We start from the raw sequence: 21,661 nt of genomic DNA on the forward strand, positions 1-21,661 counted from the left end.
CCGCTATCAAGGCAGCTGCCTATCATGTCATGCCCTACCTGCACAGGTGTGCTGGCTACTCAAATGATCCAATTAAGGAGGCCATTTAGTCAGCAGCAGCAGAAGTCCTGGGCCTGGACGCTCCAACAGGGGCCAGACACAAGCAGAAGCAGAAGCAGCAGAAGCAGCAGCAGCAGCAGCACCACCTTTTGTTTTTTGGCTGCAGCAGCAGCAAGGCCCACAGGGCTGGCTAGCTGGCTAGCCAGCAAGCAGGTAGCAATGAAAGTAGGAATCTTTCTTTTTAACCCTGTAAGGGGGTGGTGCACTGTACCCGAAGATACTGCCATATCGGGTCAATGCATAGGGCGACAGAAGCAAGCTTCGAAATCGGCCCCCGTTCTCAAAAATCCATTTAATATATGGTCCCCAGATAGGGGACGTATCAGATATTAAACTGATAAGAACAGATACTACACTTGATCTTAGCCAAAAGGCCGAGAAGCGATAACCGTGAAAGGGGCGGGCCCAACAAGGTCCCCTTCATGGGCACTATCACTGCTTGCTGTCAGGGAGGCTGCCAGACAATTTTCCATGCACACTCTGGGCTGGGGGGCAGTCAACCACCAGTACACACAGCAGAACCTAAACCCATACCATTATTGCTAAGCAGCAAGACAGGGGCCCATTGCACTCCCACGGGGCCTTTTTAAATGCAATCCATAACCCGGATTTGCCAGGAACCCTTCTTACTCCTCCTACTTGCATGTGACACTGGGCTTAGGATCTGCATAGGAAACACACACACAAGCACACACCTACCTTTGTTGCCTGCAGATGCCTCCTTGGCTGTCCCCAAACGGTATCAAACCAACACCCACGGGAAGCTGTAAGCATAGAGGACATGCCTGCACCCCATTGGACTTACCTGTGTGGGTTAAATCCGGGTTATTTGACAACCTATGGCGGTGATGGTTCTGCTCAGGCAGAGCAGTGCTGATGCTCCTCATAAAGCTGTCGCTGCTGTGAAGGTTCTAGGTGACATCACAAATCCCTTTGGTTACATACACAACAAAGCTGGGTTGTTGTTGTTTACACTCTGCAAGGCCTGTGGAAGTGAGTGACATCATAGCACTGTAGTTCTGAGGGTTCAAGATGGATGCAACAATCTCCTGTTGCTTCTATGAAGGCCGTAATAGACGACATCACCAAACAGCTCCATAGTCACATACACAGCAAAGGAGAGATGTTGTTTACACCTAGTGATGTCAGTGGTATTGAGTGACATCACAGCACAGTGCTAAGGCTCCTGGGCCTGGACACAGCAGCGGCTGCAATATCTCAACGGAGAATACGTTTATATCTATGTGTGTGTGTGCGCATATATATATATATATATATATATATATATATATATATATATATATTTCTCCGCCGAAATCACTTTTAAACCCATTTCCACCTTTTTTTCCCTTCTCTTCCTCTTACTTTTTTTTCACGTTTTTTTACGTTTTTCTCCTTTTCGCCTCTTTTCTGGGCGTATTATTCTTCTTTTTCTTCTTTTTTTTCGTCTAATGCATACCCCATCAGTGCAGCAATGCTTATTCAATACCGCCAGCAGATGGAGACACTGGGGGATAATTTTCTAAGGATTTATACTGATTTTTCCTGTCTGAATTTGTCGCACAGAAAGTTGCAGGCCAAATATGTGTGACATTTCTGCGACTTTAGTTTCTAGAGCATTTTTACAACATTATACATAGGTGCTGAATACATAAAAAGCGACTGTTCAGCGACAGACAAGTCGCATCGGCTGAAAGTAGGCCAGAATGTCAGTCCATGTTGGAGCAGGTTTAGATACAGTCTAAAGCATAGATCTCAAAGTCTGTGCACAGAATTTAGCAAGGGCCTCGCACCTTCTGATGCATCAGGTAGGTGCACAATAGCATAGCCTAACCCTCTGTACTTTGGTCTATATTGATGCGGGACATAGACAGCCAGCTGATGACCAATCCATTAGTGCAATGGATGGCTGGAAGCATTTGTCTTTGCCTTTGCAATACCACAGAAGCAATGCATGGTCAATGTACAGCAATGACACACCTGTGTGAACAGCCAGGAGACCCCCCCCCCCCCCCCCCATGTTATGTTACATAGTTACATAGTTAGTACGGTCGAAAAAAGACATATGTCCATCACGTTCAACCAGGGAATTAAGGGGTAGGGGTGTGGCGCGATATTGGGGAAGGGATGAGATTTTATATTTCTTCATAAGCATTAATCTTATTTTGTCAATTAGGAACATTCAGCACCCACCCGCTATCAAGGCAGCTGCCTATCATGTCATGCCCTACCTGCACAGGTGTGCTGGCTACTCAAATGATCCAATTAAGGAGGCCATTTAGTCAGCAGCAGCAGAAGTCCTGTGCCTGGACGCTCCAACAGGGGCCAGACACAAGCAGAAGCAGAAGCAGCAGAAGCAGCAGCAGCACCACCTTTTGTTTTTTGGCTGCAGCAGCAGCAAGGCCCACAGGGCTGGCTAGCTGGCTAGCCAGCAAGCAGGTAGCAATGAAAGTAGGAATCTTTCTTTTTAACCCTGTAAGGGGGTGGTGCACTGTACCCGAAGATACTGCCATATCGGGTCAATGCATAGGGCGACGGAAGCAAGCTTCGAAATCGGCCCCCGTTCTCAAAAATCCATTTAATATATGGTCCCCAGATAGGGGACGTATCAGATATTAAACTGATAAGAACAGATACTACACTTGATCTTAGCCAAAAGGCCGAGAAGCGATAACCGTGAAAGGGGCGGGCCCAACAAGGTCCCCTTCATGGGCACTATCACTGCTTGCTGTCAGGGAGGCTGCCAGACAATTTTCCATGCACACTCTGGGCTGGGGGGCAGTCAACCACCAGTACACACAGCAGAACCTAAACCCATACCATTATTGCTAAGCAGCAAGACAGGGGCCCATTGCACTCCCACGGGGCCTTTTTAAATGCAATCCATAACCCGGATTTGCCAGGAACCCTTCTTACTCCTCCTACTTGCATGTGACACTGGGCTTAGGATCTGCATAGGAAACACACACACAAGCACACACCTACCTTTGTTGCCTGCAGATGCCTCCTTGGCTGTCCCCAAACGGTATCAAACCAACACCCACGGGAAGCTGTAAGCATAGAGGACATGCCTGCACCCCATTGGACTTACCTGTGTGGGTTAAATCCGGGTTATTTGACAACCTATGGCGGTAATGGTTCTGCTCAGGCAGAGCAGTGCTGATGCTCCTCATAAAGCTGTCGCTGCTGTGAAGGTTCTAGGTGACATCACAAATCCCTTTGGTTACATACACAACAAAGCTGGGTTGTTGTTGTTTACACTCTGCAAGGCCTGTGGAAGTGAGTGACATCATAGCACTGTAGTTCTGAGGGTTCAAGATGGATGCAACAATCTCCTGTTGCTTCTATGAAGGCCGTAATAGACGACATCACCAAACAGCTCCATAGTCACATACACAGCAAAGGAGAGATGTTGTTTACACCTAGTGATGTCAGTGGTATTGAGTGACATCACAGCACAGTGCTAAGGCTCCTGGGCCTGGACACAGCAGCGGCTGCAATATCTCAACGGAGAATACGTTTATATCTATGTGTGTGTGTGCGCATATATATATATATATATATATATATATATATATATATATATATATTTCTCCGCCGAAATCACTTTTAAACCCATTTCCACCTTTTTTTCCCTTCTCTTCCTCTTACTTTTTTTTCACGTTTTTTTACGTTTTTCTCCTTTTCGCCTCTTTTCTGGGCGTATTATTCTTCTTTTTCTTCTTTTTTTTCGTCTAATGCATACCCCATCAGTGCAGCAATGCTTATTCAATACCGCCAGCAGATGGAGACACTGGGGGATAATTTTCTAAGGATTTATACTGATTTTTCCTGTCTGAATTTGTCGCACAGAAAGTTGCAGGCCAAATATGTGTGACATTTCTGCGACTTTAGCTTCTAGAGCATTTTTACAACATTATACATAGGTGCTGAATACATAAAAAGCGACTGTTCAGCGACAGACAAGTCGCATCGGCTGAAAGTAGGCCAGAATGTCAGTCCATGTTGGAGCAGGTTTAGATACAGTCTAAAGCATAGATCTCAAAGTCTGTGCACAGAATTTAGCAAGGGCCTCGCACCTTCTGATGCATCAGGTAGGTGCACAATAGCATAGCCTAACCCTCTGTACTTTGGTCTATATTGATGCGGGACATAGACAGCCAGCTGATGACCAATCCATTAGTGCAATGGATGGCTGGAAGCATTTGTCTTTGCCTTTGCAATACCACAGAAGCAATGCATGGTCAATGTACAGCAATGACACACCTGTGTGAACAGCCAGGAGACCCCCCCCCCCCCTCCCCCCCATGTTATGTTATATAGTTACATAGTTAGTACGGTCGAAAAAAGACATATGTCCATCACGTTCAACCAGGGAATTAAGGGGTAGGGGTGTGGCGCGATATTGGGGAAGGGATGAGATTTTATATTTCTTCATAAGCATTAATCTTATTTTGTCAATTAGGAACATTCAGCACCCACCCGCTATCAAGGCAGCTGCCTATCATGTCATGCCCTACCTGCACAGGTGTGCTGGCTACTCAAATGATCCAATTAAGGAGGCCATTTAGTCAGCAGCAGCAGAAGTCCTGTGCCTGGACGCTCCAACAGGGGCCAGACACAAGCAGAAGCAGAAGCAGCAGCAGCACCACCTTTTGTTTTTTGGCTGCAGCAGCAGCAAGGCCCACAGGGCTGGCTAGCTGGCTAGCCAGCAAGCAGGTAGCAATGAAAGTAGGAATCTTTCTTTTTAACCCTGTAAGGGGGTGGTGCACTGTACCCGAAGATACTGCCATATCGGGTCAATGCATAGGGCGACGGAAGCAAGCTTCGAAATCGGCCCCCGTTCTCAAAAATCCATTTAATATATGGTCCCCAGATAGGGGACGTATCAGATATTAAACTGATAAGAACAGATACTACACTTGATCTTAGCCAAAAGGCCGAGAAGCGATAACCGTGAAAGGGGCGGGCCCAACAAGGTCCCCTTCATGGGCACTATCACTGCTTGCTGTCAGGGAGGCTGCCAGACAATTTTCCATGCACACTCTGGGCTGGGGGGCAGTCAACCACCAGTACACACAGCAGAACCTAAACCCATACCATTATTGCTAAGCAGCAAGACAGGGGCCCATTGCACTCCCACGGGGCCTTTTTAAATGCAATCCATAACCCGGATTTGCCAGGAACCCTTCTTACTCCTCCTACTTGCATGTGACACTGGGCTTAGGATCTGCATAGGAAACACACACACAAGCACACACCTACCTTTGTTGCCTGCAGATGCCTCCTTGGCTGTCCCCAAACGGTATCAAACCAACACCCACGGGAAGCTGTAAGCATAGAGGACATGCCTGCACCCCATTGGACTTACCTGTGTGGGTTAAATCCGGGTTATTTGACAACCTATGGCGGTGATGGTTCTGCTCAGGCAGAGCAGTGCTGATGCTCCTCATAAAGCTGTCGCTGCTGTGAAGGTTCTAGGTGACATCACAAATCCCTTTGGTTACATACACAACAAAGCTGGGTTGTTGTTGTTTACACTCTGCAAGGCCTGTGGAAGTGAGTGACATCATAGCACTGTAGTTCTGAGGGTTCAAGATGGATGCAACAATCTCCTGTTGCTTCTATGAAGGCCGTAATAGACGACATCACCAAACAGCTCCATAGTCACATACACAGCAAAGGAGAGATGTTGTTTACACCTAGTGATGTCAGTGGTATTGAGTGACATCACAGCACAGTGCTAAGGCTCCTGGGCCTGGACACAGCAGCGGCTGCAATATCTCAACGGAGAATACGTTTATATCTATGTGTGTGTGTGCGCATATATATATATATATATATATATATATATATATATATATATATATTTCTCCGCCGAAATCACTTTTAAACCCATTTCCACCTTTTTTTCCCTTCTCTTCCTCTTACTTTTTTTTCACGTTTTTTTTACGTTTTTCTCCTTTTCGCCTCTTTTCTGGGCGTATTATTCTTCTTTTTCTTCTTTTTTTTCGTCTAATGCATACCCCATCAGTGCAGCAATGCTTATTCAATACCGCCAGCAGATGGAGACACTGGGGGATAATTTTCTAAGGATTTATACTGATTTTTCCTGTCTGAATTTGTCGCACAGAAAGTTGCAGGCCAAATATGTGTGACATTTCTGCGACTTTAGCTTCTAGAGCATTTTTACAACATTATACATAGGTGCTGAATACATAAAAAGCGACTGTTCAGCGACAGACAAGTCGCATCGGCTGAAAGTAGGCCAGAATGTCAGTCCATGTTGGAGCAGGTTTAGATACAGTCTAAAGCATAGATCTCAAAGTCTGTGCACAGAATTTAGCAAGGGCCTCGCACCTTCTGATGCATCAGGTAGGTGCACAATAGCATAGCCTAACCCTCTGTACTTTGGTCTATATTGATGCGGGACATAGACAGCCAGCTGATGACCAATCCATTAGTGCAATGGATGGCTGGAAGCATTTGTCTTTGCCTTTGCAATACCACAGAAGCAATGCATGGTCAATGTACAGCAATGACACACCTGTGTGAACAGCCAGGAGACCCCCCCCCCCCCCCCCCCCATGTTATGTTACATAGTTACATAGTTAGTACGGTCGAAAAAAGACATATGTCCATCACGTTCAACCAGGGAATTAAGGGGTAGGGGTGTGGCGCGATATTGGGGAAGGGATGAGATTTTATATTTCTTCATAAGCATTAATCTTATTTTGTCAATTAGGAACATTCAGCACCCACCCGCTATCAAGGCAGCTGCCTATCATGTCATGCCCTACCTGCACAGGTGTGCTGGCTACTCAAATGATCCAATTAAGGAGGCCATTTAGTCAGCAGCAGCAGAAGTCCTGTGCCTGGACGCTCCAACAGGGGCCAGACACAAGCAGAAGCAGAAGCAGCAGCAGCACCACCTTTTGTTTTTTGGCTGCAGCAGCAGCAAGGCCCACAGGGCTGGCTAGCTGGCTAGCCAGCAAGCAGGTAGCAATGAAAGTAGGAATCTTTCTTTTTAACCCTGTAAGGGGGTGGTGCACTGTACCCGAAGATACTGCCATATCGGGTCAATGCATAGGGCGACGGAAGCAAGCTTCGAAATCGGCCCCCGTTCTCAAAAATCCATTTAATATATGGTCCCCAGATAGGGGACGTATCAGATATTAAACTGATAAGAACAGATACTACACTTGATCTTAGCCAAAAGGCCGAGAAGCGATAACCGTGAAAGGGGCGGGCCCAACAAGGTCCCCTTCATGGGCACTATCACTGCTTGCTGTCAGGGAGGCTGCCAGACAATTTTCCATGCACACTCTGGGCTGGGGGGCAGTCAACCACCAGTACACACAGCAGAACCTAAACCCATACCATTATTGCTAAGCAGCAAGACAGGGGCCCATTGCACTCCCACGGGGCCTTTTTAAATGCAATCCATAACCCGGATTTGCCAGGAACCCTTCTTACTCCTCCTACTTGCATGTGACACTGGGCTTAGGATCTGCATAGGAAACACACACACAAGCACACACCTACCTTTGTTGCCTGCAGATGCCTCCTTGGCTGTCCCCAAACGGTATCAAACCAACACCCACGGGAAGCTGTAAGCATAGAGGACATGCCTGCACCCCATTGGACTTACCTGTGTGGGTTAAATCCGGGTTATTTGACAACCTATGGCGGTGATGGTTCTGCTCAGGCAGAGCAGTGCTGATGCTCCTCATAAAGCTGTCGCTGCTGTGAAGGTTCTAGGTGACATCACAAATCCCTTTGGTTACATACACAACAAAGCTGGGTTGTTGTTGTTTACACTCTGCAAGGCCTGTGGAAGTGAGTGACATCATAGCACTGTAGTTCTGAGGGTTCAAGATGGATGCAACAATCTCCTGTTGCTTCTATGAAGGCCGTAATAGACGACATCACCAAACAGCTCCATAGTCACATACACAGCAAAGGAGAGATGTTGTTTACACCTAGTGATGTCAGTGGTATTGAGTGACATCACAGCACAGTGCTAAGGCTCCTGGGCCTGGACACAGCAGCGGCTGCAATATCTCAACGGAGAATACGTTTATATCTATGTGTGTGTGTGCGCATATATATATATATATATATATATATATATATATATATATATATATATTTCTCCGCCGAAATCACTTTTAAACCCATTTCCACCTTTTTTTCCCTTCTCTTCCTCTTACTTTTTTTTCACGTTTTTTTACGTTTTTCTCCTTTTCGCCTCTTTTCTGGGCGTATTATTCTTCTTTTTCTTCTTTTTTTTCGTCTAATGCATACCCCATCAGTGCAGCAATGCTTATTCAATACCGCCAGCAGATGGAGACACTGGGGGATAATTTTCTAAGGATTTATACTGATTTTTCCTGTCTGAATTTGTCGCACAGAAAGTTGCAGGCCAAATATGTGTGACATTTCTGCGACTTTAGCTTCTAGAGCATTTTTACAACATTATACATAGGTGCTGAATACATAAAAAGCGACTGTTCAGCGACAGACAAGTCGCATCGGCTGAAAGTAGGCCAGAATGTCAGTCCATGTTGGAGCAGGTTTAGATACAGTCTAAAGCATAGATCTCAAAGTCTGTGCACAGAATTTAGCAAGGGCCTCGCACCTTCTGATGCATCAGGTAGGTGCACAATAGCATAGCCTAACCCTCTGTACTTTGGTCTATATTGATGCGGGACATAGACAGCCAGCTGATGACCAATCCATTAGTGCAATGGATGGCTGGAAGCATTTGTCTTTGCCTTTGCAATACCACAGAAGCAATGCATGGTCAATGTACAGCAATGACACACCTGTGTGAACAGCCAGGAGACCCCCCCCCCCCCCCCCCCATGTTATGTTACATAGTTACATAGTTAGTACGGTCGAAAAAAGACATATGTCCATCACGTTCAACCAGGGAATTAAGGGGTAGGGGTGTGGCGCGATATTGGGGAAGGGATGAGATTTTATATTTCTTCATAAGCATTAATCTTATTTTGTCAATTAGGAACATTCAGCACCCACCCGCTATCAAGGCAGCTGCCTATCATGTCATGCCCTACCTGCACAGGTGTGCTGGCTACTCAAATGATCCAATTAAGGAGGCCATTTAGTCAGCAGCAGCAGAAGTCCTGTGCCTGGACGCTCCAACAGGGGCCAGACACAAGCAGAAGCAGAAGCAGCAGAAGCAGCAGCAGCACCACCTTTTGTTTTTTGGCTGCAGCAGCAGCAAGGCCCACAGGGCTGGCTAGCTGGCTAGCCAGCAAGCAGGTAGCAATGAAAGTAGGAATCTTTCTTTTTAACCCTGTAAGGGGGTGGTGCACTGTACCCGAAGATACTGCCATATCGGGTCAATGCATAGGGCGACGGAAGCAAGCTTCGAAATCGGCCCCTGTTCTCAAAAATCCATTTAATATATGGTCCCCAGATAGGGGACGTATCAGATATTAAACTGATAAGAACAGATACTACACTTGATCTTAGCCAAAAGGCCGAGAAGCGATAACCGTGAAAGGGGCGGGCCCAACAAGGTCCCCTTCATGGGCACTATCACTGCTTGCTGTCAGGGAGGCTGCCAGACAATTTTCCATGCACACTCTGGGCTGGGGGGCAGTCAACCACCAGTACACACAGCAGAACCTAAACCCATACCATTATTGCTAAGCAGCAAGACAGGGGCCCATTGCACTCCCACGGGGCCTTTTTAAATGCAATCCATAACCCGGATTTGCCAGGAACCCTTCTTACTCCTCCTACTTGCATGTGACACTGGGCTTAGGATCTGCATAGGAAACACACACACAAGCACACACCTACCTTTGTTGCCTGCAGATGCCTCCTTGGCTGTCCCCAAACGGTATCAAACCAACACCCACGGGAAGCTGTAAGCATAGAGGACATGCCTGCACCCCATTGGACTTACCTGTGTGGGTTAAATCCGGGTTATTTGACAACCTATGGCGGTGATGGTTCTGCTCAGGCAGAGCAGTGCTGATGCTCCTCATAAAGCTGTCGCTGCTGTGAAGGTTCTAGGTGACATCACAAATCCCTTTGGTTACATACACAACAAAGCTGGGTTGTTGTTGTTTACACTCTGCAAGGCCTGTGGAAGTGAGTGACATCATAGCACTGTAGTTCTGAGGGTTCAAGATGGATGCAACAATCTCCTGTTGCTTCTATGAAGGCCGTAATAGACGACATCACCAAACAGCTCCATAGTCACATACACAGCAAAGGAGAGATGTTGTTTACACCTAGTGATGTCAGTGGTATTGAGTGACATCACAGCACAGTGCTAAGGCTCCTGGGCCTGGACACAGCAGCGGCTGCAATATCTCAACGGAGAATACGTTTATATCTATGTGTGTGTGTGCGCATATATATATATATATATATATATATATATATATATATATACTCCGCCGAAATCACTTTTAAACCCATTTCCACCTTTTTTTCCCTTCTCTTCCTCTTACTTTTTTTTCACGTTTTTTTACGTTTTTCTCCTTTTCGCCTCTTTTCTGGGCGTATTATTCTTCTTTTTCTTCTTTTTTTTCGTCTAATGCATACCCCATCAGTGCAGCAATGCTTATTCAATACCGCCAGCAGATGGAGACACTGGGGGATAATTTTCTAAGGATTTATACTGATTTTTCCTGTCTGAATTTGTCGCACAGAAAGTTGCAGGCCAAATATGTGTGACATTTCTGCGACTTTAGCTTCTAGAGCATTTTTACAACATTATACATAGGTGCTGAATACATAAAAAGCGACTGTTCAGCGACAGACAAGTCGCATCGGCTGAAAGTAGGCCAGAATGTCAGTCCATGTTGGAGCAGGTTTAGATACAGTCTAAAGCATAGATCTCAAAGTCTGTGCACAGAATTTAGCAAGGGCCTCGCACCTTCTGATGCATCAGGTAGGTGCACAATAGCATAGCCTAACCCTCTGTACTTTGGTCTATATTGATGCGGGACATAGACAGCCAGCTGATGACCAATCCATTAGTGCAATGGATGGCTGGAAGCATTTGTCTTTGCCTTTGCAATACCACAGAAGCAATGCATGGTCAATGTACAGCAATGACACACCTGTGTGAACAGCCAGGAGACCCCCCCCCATGTTATGTTACATAGTTACATAGTTAGTACGGTCGAAAAAAGACATATGTCCATCACGTTCAACCAGGGAATTAAGGGGTAGGGGTGTGGCGCGATATTGGGGAAGGGATGAGATTTTATATTTCTTCATAAGCATTAATCTTATTTTGTCAATTAGGAACATTCAGCACCCACCCGCTATCAAGGCAGCTGCCTATCATGTCATGCCCTACCTGCACAGGTGTGCTGGCTACTCAAATGATCCAATTAAGGAGGCCATTTAGTCAGCAGCAGCAGAAGTCCTGTGCCTGGACGCTCCAACAGGGGCCAGACACAAGCAGAAGCAGCAGCAGCACCACCTTTTGTTTTTTGGCTGCAGCAGCAGCAAGGCCCACAGGGCTGGCTAGCTGGCTAGCCAGCAAGCAGGTAGCAATGAAAGTAGGAATCTTTCTTTTTAACCCTGTAAGGGGGTGGTGCACTGTACCCGAAGATACTGCCATATCGGGTCAATGCATAGGGCGACGGAAGCAAGCTTCGAAATCGGCCCCCGTTCTCAAAAATCCATTTAATATATGGTCCCCAGATAGGGGACGTATCAGATATTAAACTGATAAGAACAGATACTACACTTGATCTTAGCCAAAAGGCCGAGAAGCGATAACCGTGAAAGGGGCGGGCCCAACAAGGTCCCCTTCATGGGCACTATCACTGCTTGCTGTCAGGGAGGCTGCCAGACAATTTTCCATGCACACTCTGGGCTGGGGGGCAGTCAACCACCAGTACACACAGCAGAACCTAAACCCATACCATTATTGCTAAGCAGCAAGACAGGGGCCCATTGCACTCCCACGGGGCCTTTTTAAATGCAATCCATAACCCGGATTTGCCAGGAACCCTTCTTACTCCTCCTACTTGCATGTGACACTGGGCTTAGGATCTGCATAGGAAACACACACACAAGCACACACCTACCTTTGTTGCCTGCAGATGCCTCCTTGGCTGTCCCCAAACGGTATCAAACCAACACCCACGGGAAGCTGTAAGCATAGAGGACATGCCTGCACCCCATTGGACTTACCTGTGTGGGTTAAATCCGGGTTATTTGACAACCTATGGCGGTGATGGTTCTGCTCAGGCAGAGCAGTGCTGATGCTCCTCATAAAGCTGTCGCTGCTGTGAAGGTTCTAGGTGACATCACAAATCCCTTTGGTTACATACACAACAAAGCTGGGTTGTTGTTGTTTACACTCTGCAAGGCCTGTGGAAGTGAGTGACATCATAGCACTGTAGTTCTGAGGGTTCAAGATGGATGCAACAATCTCCTGTTGCTTCTATGAAGGCCGTAATAGACGACATCACCAAACAGCTCCATAGTCACATACACAGCAAAGGAGAGATGTTGTTTACACCTAGTGATGTCAGTGGTATTGAGTGACATCACAGCACAGTGCTAAGGCTCCTGGGCCTGGACACAGCAGCGGCTGCAATATCTCAACGGAGAATACGTTTATATCTATGTGTGTGTGTGCGCATATATATATATATATATATATATATATATATATATATATATATATATATATTTCTCCGCCGAAATCACTTTTAAACCCATTTCCACCTTTTTTTCCCTTCTCTTCCTCTTACTTTTTTTTCACGTTTTTTTACGTTTTTCTCCTTTTCGCCTCTTTTCTGGGCGTATTATTCTTCTTTTTCTTCTTTTTTTTCGTCTAATGCATACCCCATCAGTGCAGCAATGCTTATTCAATACCGCCAGCAGATGGAGACACTGGGGGATAATTTTCTAAGGATTTATACTGATTTTTCCTGTCTGAATTTGTCGCACAGAAAGTTGCAGGCCAAATATGTGTGACATTTCTGCGACTTTAGCTTCTAGAGCATTTTTACAACATTATACATAGGTGCTGAATACATAAAAAGCGACTGTTCAGCGACAGACAAGTCGCATCGGCTGAAAGTAGGCCAGAATGTCAGTCCATGTTGGAGCAGGTTTAGATACAGTCTAAAGCATAGATCTCAAAGTCTGTGCACAGAATTTAGCAAGGGCCTCGCACCTTCTGATGCATCAGGTAGGTGCACAATAGCATAGCCTAACCCTCTGTACTTTGGTCTATATTGATGCGGGACATAGACAGCCAGCTGATGACCAATCCATTAGTGCAATGGATGGCTGGAAGCATTTGTCTTTGCCTTTGCAATACCACAGAAGCAATGCATGGTCAATGTACAGCAATGACACACCTGTGTGAACAGCCAGGAGACCCCCCCCCCCCCCCCATGTTATGTTACATAGTTACATAGTTAGTACGGTCGAAAAAAGACATATGTCCATCACGTTCAACCAGGGAATTAAGGGGTAGGGGTGTGGCGCGATATTGGGGAAGGGATGAGATTTTATATTTCTTCATAAGCATTAATCTTATTTTGTCAATTAGGAACATTCAGCACCCACCCGCTATCAAGGCAGCTGCCTATCATGTCATGCCCTACCTGCACAGGTGTGCTGGCTACTCAAATGATCCAATTAAGGAGGCCATTTAGTCAGCAGCAGCAGAAGTCCTGTGCCTGGACGCTCCAACAGGGGCCAGACACAAGCAGAAGCAGAAGCAGCAGAAGCAGCAGCAGCACCACCTTTTGTTTTTTGGCTGCAGCAGCAGCAAGGCCCACAGGGCTGGCTAGCTGGCTAGCCAGCAAGCAGGTAGCAATGAAAGTAGGAATCTTTCTTTTTAACCCTGTAAGGGGGTGGTGCACTGTACCCGAAGATACTGCCATATCGGGTCAATGCATAGGGCGACGGAAGCAAGCTTCGAAATCGGCCCCCGTTCTCAAAAATCCATTTAATATATGGTCCCCAGATAGGGGACGTATCAGATATTAAACTGATAAGAACAGATTTTTTTTTTTTTTTTTTTTTTATTGAAAAGGAAATATACAATACATAACCAAGTAAATCATTCAAAAAATTACATATTCATCTGAAAACACATGAATAACACATATTTGACATATACAATATATACAGGAAGCATGTCTTTACATGTACATATAACAAAAAGCTTTCCCTTCATGACTTTCCCTCAGAAAAAATAAATTGCAGCGGATTCTGTCCCTCCAACTGTCCCTTCATATCAGGATATAATCTGTAAGAAAAGAAAAAGAAAGACAAATAAGAATACACTCATAACCAGTGCTTCCATTTTTTGTGTTTCCAGATCCCCTCTGCATCATCAGAACCATAGTTTTTCCTATCACATAATACGTAAAGGTAAATTTTACCACGGATCATGCCCAGACACTCCTTCACACTTACTTCAGTTTGATTGAAAATCCTAATATTCCTTACATCCCACAGAACCTCTTTTACACAATTTACTATGAACCATAACACTCTTGCCTTCTCTCTCTCCACTGCACACAAACCAAACATCATCATATTAAAGGATAAGATTTCAATTCCAGTAACATTTTTAATTAGACCAGACATTCTTCTCCACACAGACTTCGCATAACCACACTCCCAAAACACATGTACATAATTCTCACATCCACCGCAACCATCCCTGGGACACACTTCACTGTCTACCAATCTCCTTCTCCTCTGAAATTCCCTTGTTGGCAGACACCCATGAGCTAACATCCAAGACAAGTCCTTTTGTTTATTTGTCAGTTCCTTGTGACTGACATTTTTCCACACTACCTTACAATCCTTCTCAGACAGACCTCCCACACATTCCACTGTTTCTCTCTGCTCCAACACTTTCATCACCTTCTTACTATCATTCCATTCAGTCACACATTCCAGATTATTTTTCCTGACACACCGCCCTATTCTCTGATAGAACCAAGGAACCTCAAAACTTACAGGTACCCTTAAGTCCCTTTCCATTAGCTTATATTTCAACAACACATTACCAGCCAAATACCTTACCATGCACCCAAACACACATTCCTTCTTACTTACAGCGAGACAAAAACTGACATACTTCACAGCCAGGAACACTTCCACATTCATCATTCCTTTCCCACCATGCATTCTGCTTTTCACCACCTTCCCACGACTCAATTTCTCCATCCTTGAATTCCATAAGAAAACAAAGATCTGCCTGATAATTCTTGCCAGACACCTATCCGGTGGAGGAAACACATAATTAACATAAAGCAAAATAGGAATTATAACAGCTTTAATAACCAGAATCCTTCCCTCAATCGATAAAGTCCTTAAAGACCAGAAGTTTATTTTATTCCCCACCCTCCCCAAAACCCTCTCCCAACTTTCTTTCCCATACAAATCATTATCAAACACCACCCCAAGCACTTCCACACCACCCTCTCTCACAGGCCACTCGCACAACCCACTCTCTCCCCACCCCTCAAAAAATTTACAACCACTCTTCCCAACATTAAGCTTAAACCCACTCATTAAACAGAAACACTCAATCAATAACTTAGCACGCCTTACCCCTGCCATTGACTTACATACAACAGTAACATCATCCATGTAACCAATCACTCGCATATCCTTCCCATGACTACCAGGTATTTCTATACCCCGCATCACCTTATCTCTCCTAATCATCCCCAACAAAGGCTCAATCATACAAATAAAAAGAATTGGCGACAGGGGACACCCCTGCCGCACTCCAGATTTTATACTCACCTCCCTACTCAGAAAACCATTGACCTGAATCTTACTATAAATGTCCCTATACAAACATTCAATCCACTTCACCATTCTGTCCGGCACATTCATCCTCCTCAAAACCCTAAACAATAAATCATGCACCACCCTATCATACGCTTTTTCAAAATCCACCGTAACAACAGCCACACCTTGCTTCCTAGTTTTACAGTCCCACAATACATCCCTCAGACCTAACAGACATTCAGAAATCCTACGGTCAGGCACTGCACACATTTGCTCCTCACCTACCATACAATCAATCACATCCTTTAACCTATTCGCAATAACTTTAGCAATAATTTTGTAATCACAATTCAAGAGCGCTATAGGCCTCCAATTTTTAAGATCCCTCTTATCCCCTTTTTTAAACAATAACACAGTCACACTCTCACTCATACTTTTAGATAACTTCCCTCTCCTAAGTACTTCCTTACACACCTCCCATACATAATCCCCTAACATATCCCAAAACACAAGATAAAATTCCACAGGCAATCCATCACTCCCTGCCACCTTTCCTTTCTTCATCCCATTCACAGCATCCTCCACCTCACTCTTCCTCACATCCTCTTCCATAAAGAACCCATCAATTTCATCCAAACGCTTATCCACATATCCCAAACATTCCTCCTCTAGAGTCACGTCCCGCTCCTTCTCCGTGAATAAATCAGAATAAAACTTCCACACTTCCTCTAACACCTCATCCTTACCAAAGACCTCTACCCCATCATTCTTAAAAACACTCATCATCTCAGTTTTTTTACTGAATGCCTTTTTAAAGAAAAATTTGCTACATTTCTCATCCTTCTCTTTCACTTCAACCCTAGCCTGTGCAATAATCTTCCTTCCATTCCTCTCCAGACACTCATTCACACTTCCACGAGCTTCCTCAATCTCCTTCTCAACACTCATCCCCAAACGCCTCAATTCATACAAATACTCTAACCTTCTTTGCCATCTCTCATACTCTTCTCTATCTTTCCTCCCTTTCTCACACCCTTTTTTAATAAAAAACCTTTTAGTCTCTAACTTCACCCACTCCCACCACTCAACCACACTATAAAATGCATCCTTCCTCAACACCCATCCATCAAAACGCTCCCTATATTCTTGTAATACACATTCATTATCCAATAAAGACACATTCAACTTCCAAACACCCTTTCCATACTCACTTACACCACCACCTTTTACCACACACTCAATCCAGGCATGATCCGTGAACGGTAACCTCCTCCGTCTGAAATTAGAAACAGACATTAGTTTTGAGACAAAAATGAAATCAATACGCGAACTTGTATTGTTAGAAAAATATGTATAACCGATAGTACCATCATTATGGGCAACAAAGGAATCCTTTAACCCAAATAAATTTACAATCTCTTTAAGCTGCTTACTAGTACTGTCTAAACCAGACCCACCACCCACCGTAGTACTACTCCTATCCCCCTCTGTTATTATACAATTGAAATCCCCTATAAGGAACACATCATCCCTCCCACTCAAAAAGAAATATAATTTCTCAAACACCTCCCCTCTTTCCTTCCTCCCAGTTGGAGCATAAACATTAATTACTTTATATGTGAAACCCCTGAAAATAAAATGCACTAATAATACCCTACCCGGAACAATATGGACAACTTTTTTAACAACAAACTCATTACTTTTGAACAAAATCCCCACCCCCGAATTACGTTCCATTGAACCAGACCATACCGATTGCCCATAAGGCCAGGAGATATTTGGCTCCCCATCCAAGCAGCACTCCTGGAGACCTAAAACATCAAAAGAATATCCAGAAAGTAAATCAAAAATGGCGGATCTCCTTTCTAAAGATCTAATACTGCGGACATTTAGAGAACCAATTGTTAAACTCATTCAAACATTTGAAGGAAAAAAAGGAAATACAAAATCAAGCATTATCAAAAGGAGGCCTAGCCTTTCCCCGACCTCTACCCTTATTTTTTGCCTCCCCTTCCTTAAACTTAAGAGTCTTTGTCAATTTTTTGACCTGACATTCCTCCAAATAACCTGTGCCCAGGGAGGATAAAGAGGAGTCAGAATCAATCTGACATGACGACCCTCCACCTGCCTCCTCCCTTCCCGGGCTAGGAAAGTCCTCAATCCTTTGACTCTGAGGAGTCGGACAGTCATCCTCCGATTCTTCCACCGGCATCTTTCTCTTCAAGGATTCTTTGTCCACAGTCATCTCCTCTGGGGGATCAGAGGCCTCCGAAACAGATGCCTCCGAAACAGACTCCGCCTTCTCCCCCTCTGCCACCAAAGCATCCGGAACAGACCTAGAAATGGAAGGAAAAACAGGGGCAGACTCTGCTTCACTGGTCAGCACGCTAACCTCTGCATCGCCTGCCCTGGCAGCATTGGAGTCCTCAGGAACTGTCCCACCTCGAAGAGCCATTGCATATGATCGGGGTGCCCCGGACTGGTAAGTGGGGCAACTCCTAGCCAGGTGATCCGAAGAACCACAGAAATGACACTTGCGTTTCTCGGGACAGTCTGCAGTGCGGTGATCAGGCTTGTGGCAGTTCCTGCAAACTTGCCCGGTTGTACAGTTCTCTCTGGTATGACCAAAGCAAAAACAGTCCCGGCAAAAACTTGGCATCCCCGGGTAGTGCAGAAACCCCCTGTTGTTCCCTATCGCAAAGTTCTGCGGGGGGTGACAAAAACCTTCAGCACCACCCTCGGGGGCAGGCCTAAACTCCACCCAAAAACGTCTCATGCCTGTGAAAGTCCCCAGGATGTTATTTTTCCTCTCCGCACCAGAAACAGACACACAATACCTTCTTAGAAAGGTCTGGATCTCCTCATCCCGCACAAAAGGGTTGTACATATGCACTACCACTGGAATTTTCTTAGGCCGAGCCTCGCAGGAAATGAATCGGATCCCTTGTAGGTCAGGGTGAGAAGCATTCTCCTTACTCCGGTAGAGACAGGTACGGAGATCATCCAGGTTGTAGAAGGTCACGTCAAAGAATCCTTGGCTGGGAAAGACCTGGACACAGAAGATGGAAGCATGCGGCATCCTCAGCACTCCCTCCACGACCTTCTGCTGGACATGCAAAATCCCGTAGGCACTCCTCTTTTCCTCCTCGATAAACAGCCGTACTGTATTAGGAGCGTTCGGCGCATTAGCCATCCTCTCCGGCAGACCCGTCCTCCGATGATCACCTTCCCGTTATCCTGGGACTAAGCCCTCTCCCCAATAGCAGCAGGTGGGTGAAGCCCAGGCAATAAACCTGGGCGATCCCACAAGGCCGAGGAGAGGGGTACCCGAATACCTTAGGGCAAGACACTTGATCTTAGCCAAAAGGCCGAGAAGCGATAACCGTGAAAGGGGCGGGCCCAACAAGGTCCCCTTCATGGGCACTATCACTGCTTGCTGTCAGGGAGGCTGCCAGACAATTTTCCATGCACACTCTGGGCTGGGAGGCAGTCAACCACCAGTACACACAGCAGAACCTAAACCCATACCATTATTGCTAAGCAGCAAGACAGGGGCCCATTGCACTCCCACGGGGCCTTTTTAAATGCAATCCATAACCCGGATTTGCCAGGAACCCTTCTTACTCCTCCTACTTGCATGTGACACTGGGCTTAGGATCTGCATAGGAAACACACACACAAGCACACACCTACCTTTGTTGCCTGCAGATGCCTCCTTGGCTGTCCCCAAACGGTATCAAACCAACACCCACGGGAAGCTGTAAGCATAGAGGACATGCCTGCACCCCATTGGACTTACCTGTGTGGGTTAAATCCGGGTTATTTGACAACCTATGGCGGTGATGGTTCTGCTCAGGCAGAGCAGTGCTGATGCTCCTCATAAAGCTGTCGCTGCTGTGAAGGTTCTAGGTGACATCACAAATCCCTATGGTTACATACACAACAAAGCTGGGTTGTTGTTGTTTACACTCTGCAAGGCCTGTGGAAGTGAGTGACATCATAGCACTGTAGTTCTGAGGGTTCTAGATGGATGCAACAATCTCCTGTTGCTTCTATGAAGGCCATAATAGACGACATCACCAAACAGCTCCATAGTCACATACACAGCAAAGGAGAGATGTTGTTTACACCTAGTGATGTCAGTGGTATTGAGTGACATCACAGCACAGTGCTAAGGCTCCTGGGCCTGGACACAGCAGCGGCTGCAATATCTCAACGGAGAATACGTTTATATATATGTGTGTGTGTGCGCGTATATATATATATATATATATATATATATATATATATATTTCTCCGCCGAAATCACTTTTAAACCCATTTCCACCTTTTTTTCCCTTCTCTTCCTCTTACTTTTTTTTCACGTTTTTTTACGTTTTTCTCCTTTTCGCCTCTTTTCTGGGCGTATTATTCTTCTTTTTCTTCTTTTTTTTCGTCTAATGCATACCCCATCAGTGCAGCAATGCTTATTCAATACCGCCAGCAGATGGAGACACTGGGGGATAATTTTCTAAGGATTTATACTGATTTTTCCTGTCTGAATTTGTCGCACAGAAAGTTGCAGGCCAAATATGTGTGACATTTCTGCGACTTTAGCTTCTAGAGCATTTTTACAACATTATACATAGGTGCTGAATACATAAAAAGCGACTGTTCAGCGACAGACAAGTCGCATCGGCTGAAAGTAGGCCAGAATGTCAGTCCATGTTGGAGCAGGTTTAGATACAGTCTAAAGTATAGATCTCAAAGTCTGTGCACAGAATTTAGCAAGGGCCTCGCACCTTCTGATGCATCAGGTAGGTGCACAATAGCATAGCCTAACCCTCTGTACTTTGGTCTATATTGATGCGGGACATAGACAGCCAGCTGATGACCAATCCATTAGTGCAATGGATGGCTGGAAGCATTTGTCTTTGCCTTTGCAATACCACAGAAGCAATGCATGGTCAATGTACAGCAATGACACACCTGTGTGAACAGCCAGGAGACCCCCCCCCCCCCCCCCCCATGTTATGTTACATAGTTACATAGTTAGTACGGTCGAAAAAAGACATATGTCCATCAAGTTCAACCAGGGAATTAAGGGGTAGGGGTGTGGCGCGATATTGGGGAAGGGATGAGATTTTATATTTCTTCATAAGCATTAATCTTATTTTGTCAATTAGGAACATTCAGCACCCACCCGCTATCAAGGCAGCTGCCTATCATGTCATGCCCTACCTGCACAGGTGTGCTGGCTACTCAAATGATCCAATTAAGGAGGCCATTTAGTCAGCAGCAGCAGAAGTCCTGTGCCTGGACGCTCCAACAGCGGCCAGACACAAGCAGAAGCAGCAGAAGCAGCAGCAGCAGCACCACCTTTTGTTTTTTGGCTGCAGCAGCAAGGCCCACAGGGCTGGCTAGCTGGCTAGCCAGCAAGCAGGTAGCAATGAAAGTAGGAATCTTTCTTTTTAACCCTGTAAGGGGGTGGGGTGGTGCACTGTACCCGAAGATACTGCCATATCGGGTCAATGCATAGGGCGACGGAAGCAAGCTTCGAAATCGGCCCCCGTTCTCAAAAATCCATTTAATATATGGTCCCCAGATAGGGGACGTATCAGATATTAAACTGATAAGAACAGATACTACACTTGATCTTAGCCAAAAGGCCGAGAAGCGATAACCGTGAAAGGGGCGGGCCCAACAAGGTCCCCTTCATGGGCACTATCACTGCTTGCTGTCAGGGAGGCTGCCAGACAATTTTCCATGCACACTCTGGGCTGGGGGGCAGTCAACCACCAGT

General features: G+C 45.6%; 8 non-coding genes across 8 annotated transcripts; all 8 read right to left on the reverse strand.

Annotated features, from left to right (window-relative positions):
* Positions 1 to 294: 294 nt before the first annotated feature.
* LOC130333689 (U2 spliceosomal RNA) lies at positions 295 to 485 on the reverse strand. The gene has a single exon (XR_008875834.1). It is a non-coding gene; the product is annotated as a U2 spliceosomal RNA (small nuclear RNA).
* Positions 486 to 2,580: 2,095 nt separating this feature from the next.
* Positions 2,581 to 2,771, reverse strand: LOC130333690 (U2 spliceosomal RNA). Its single transcript, XR_008875835.1, has one exon. It is a non-coding gene; the product is annotated as a U2 spliceosomal RNA (small nuclear RNA).
* A 2,089-nt stretch (positions 2,772 to 4,860) lies between these two features.
* Positions 4,861 to 5,051, reverse strand: LOC130333691 (U2 spliceosomal RNA). The gene has a single exon (XR_008875836.1). It is a non-coding gene; the product is annotated as a U2 spliceosomal RNA (small nuclear RNA).
* Positions 5,052 to 7,140: 2,089 nt separating this feature from the next.
* Positions 7,141 to 7,331, reverse strand: LOC130333692 (U2 spliceosomal RNA). The gene has a single exon (XR_008875837.1). It is a non-coding gene; the product is annotated as a U2 spliceosomal RNA (small nuclear RNA).
* Positions 7,332 to 9,429: 2,098 nt separating this feature from the next.
* LOC130333713 (U2 spliceosomal RNA) lies at positions 9,430 to 9,620 on the reverse strand. The gene has a single exon (XR_008875856.1). It is a non-coding gene; the product is annotated as a U2 spliceosomal RNA (small nuclear RNA).
* A 2,064-nt stretch (positions 9,621 to 11,684) lies between these two features.
* LOC130333693 (U2 spliceosomal RNA) lies at positions 11,685 to 11,875 on the reverse strand. Its single transcript, XR_008875838.1, has one exon. It is a non-coding gene; the product is annotated as a U2 spliceosomal RNA (small nuclear RNA).
* Positions 11,876 to 13,974: 2,099 nt separating this feature from the next.
* Positions 13,975 to 14,162, reverse strand: LOC130333676 (U2 spliceosomal RNA). Its single transcript, XR_008875826.1, has one exon. It is a non-coding gene; the product is annotated as a U2 spliceosomal RNA (small nuclear RNA).
* Positions 14,163 to 21,348: 7,186 nt separating this feature from the next.
* Positions 21,349 to 21,539, reverse strand: LOC130333668 (U2 spliceosomal RNA). The gene has a single exon (XR_008875820.1). It is a non-coding gene; the product is annotated as a U2 spliceosomal RNA (small nuclear RNA).
* Between the last annotated feature and the right edge of the window lie 122 nt (positions 21,540 to 21,661).

This window comes from Hyla sarda, unplaced genomic scaffold (genome assembly GCF_029499605.1).
Source record: "Hyla sarda isolate aHylSar1 unplaced genomic scaffold, aHylSar1.hap1 scaffold_413, whole genome shotgun sequence".
Lineage (NCBI taxonomy): Eukaryota > Metazoa > Chordata > Amphibia > Anura > Hylidae > Hyla > Hyla sarda.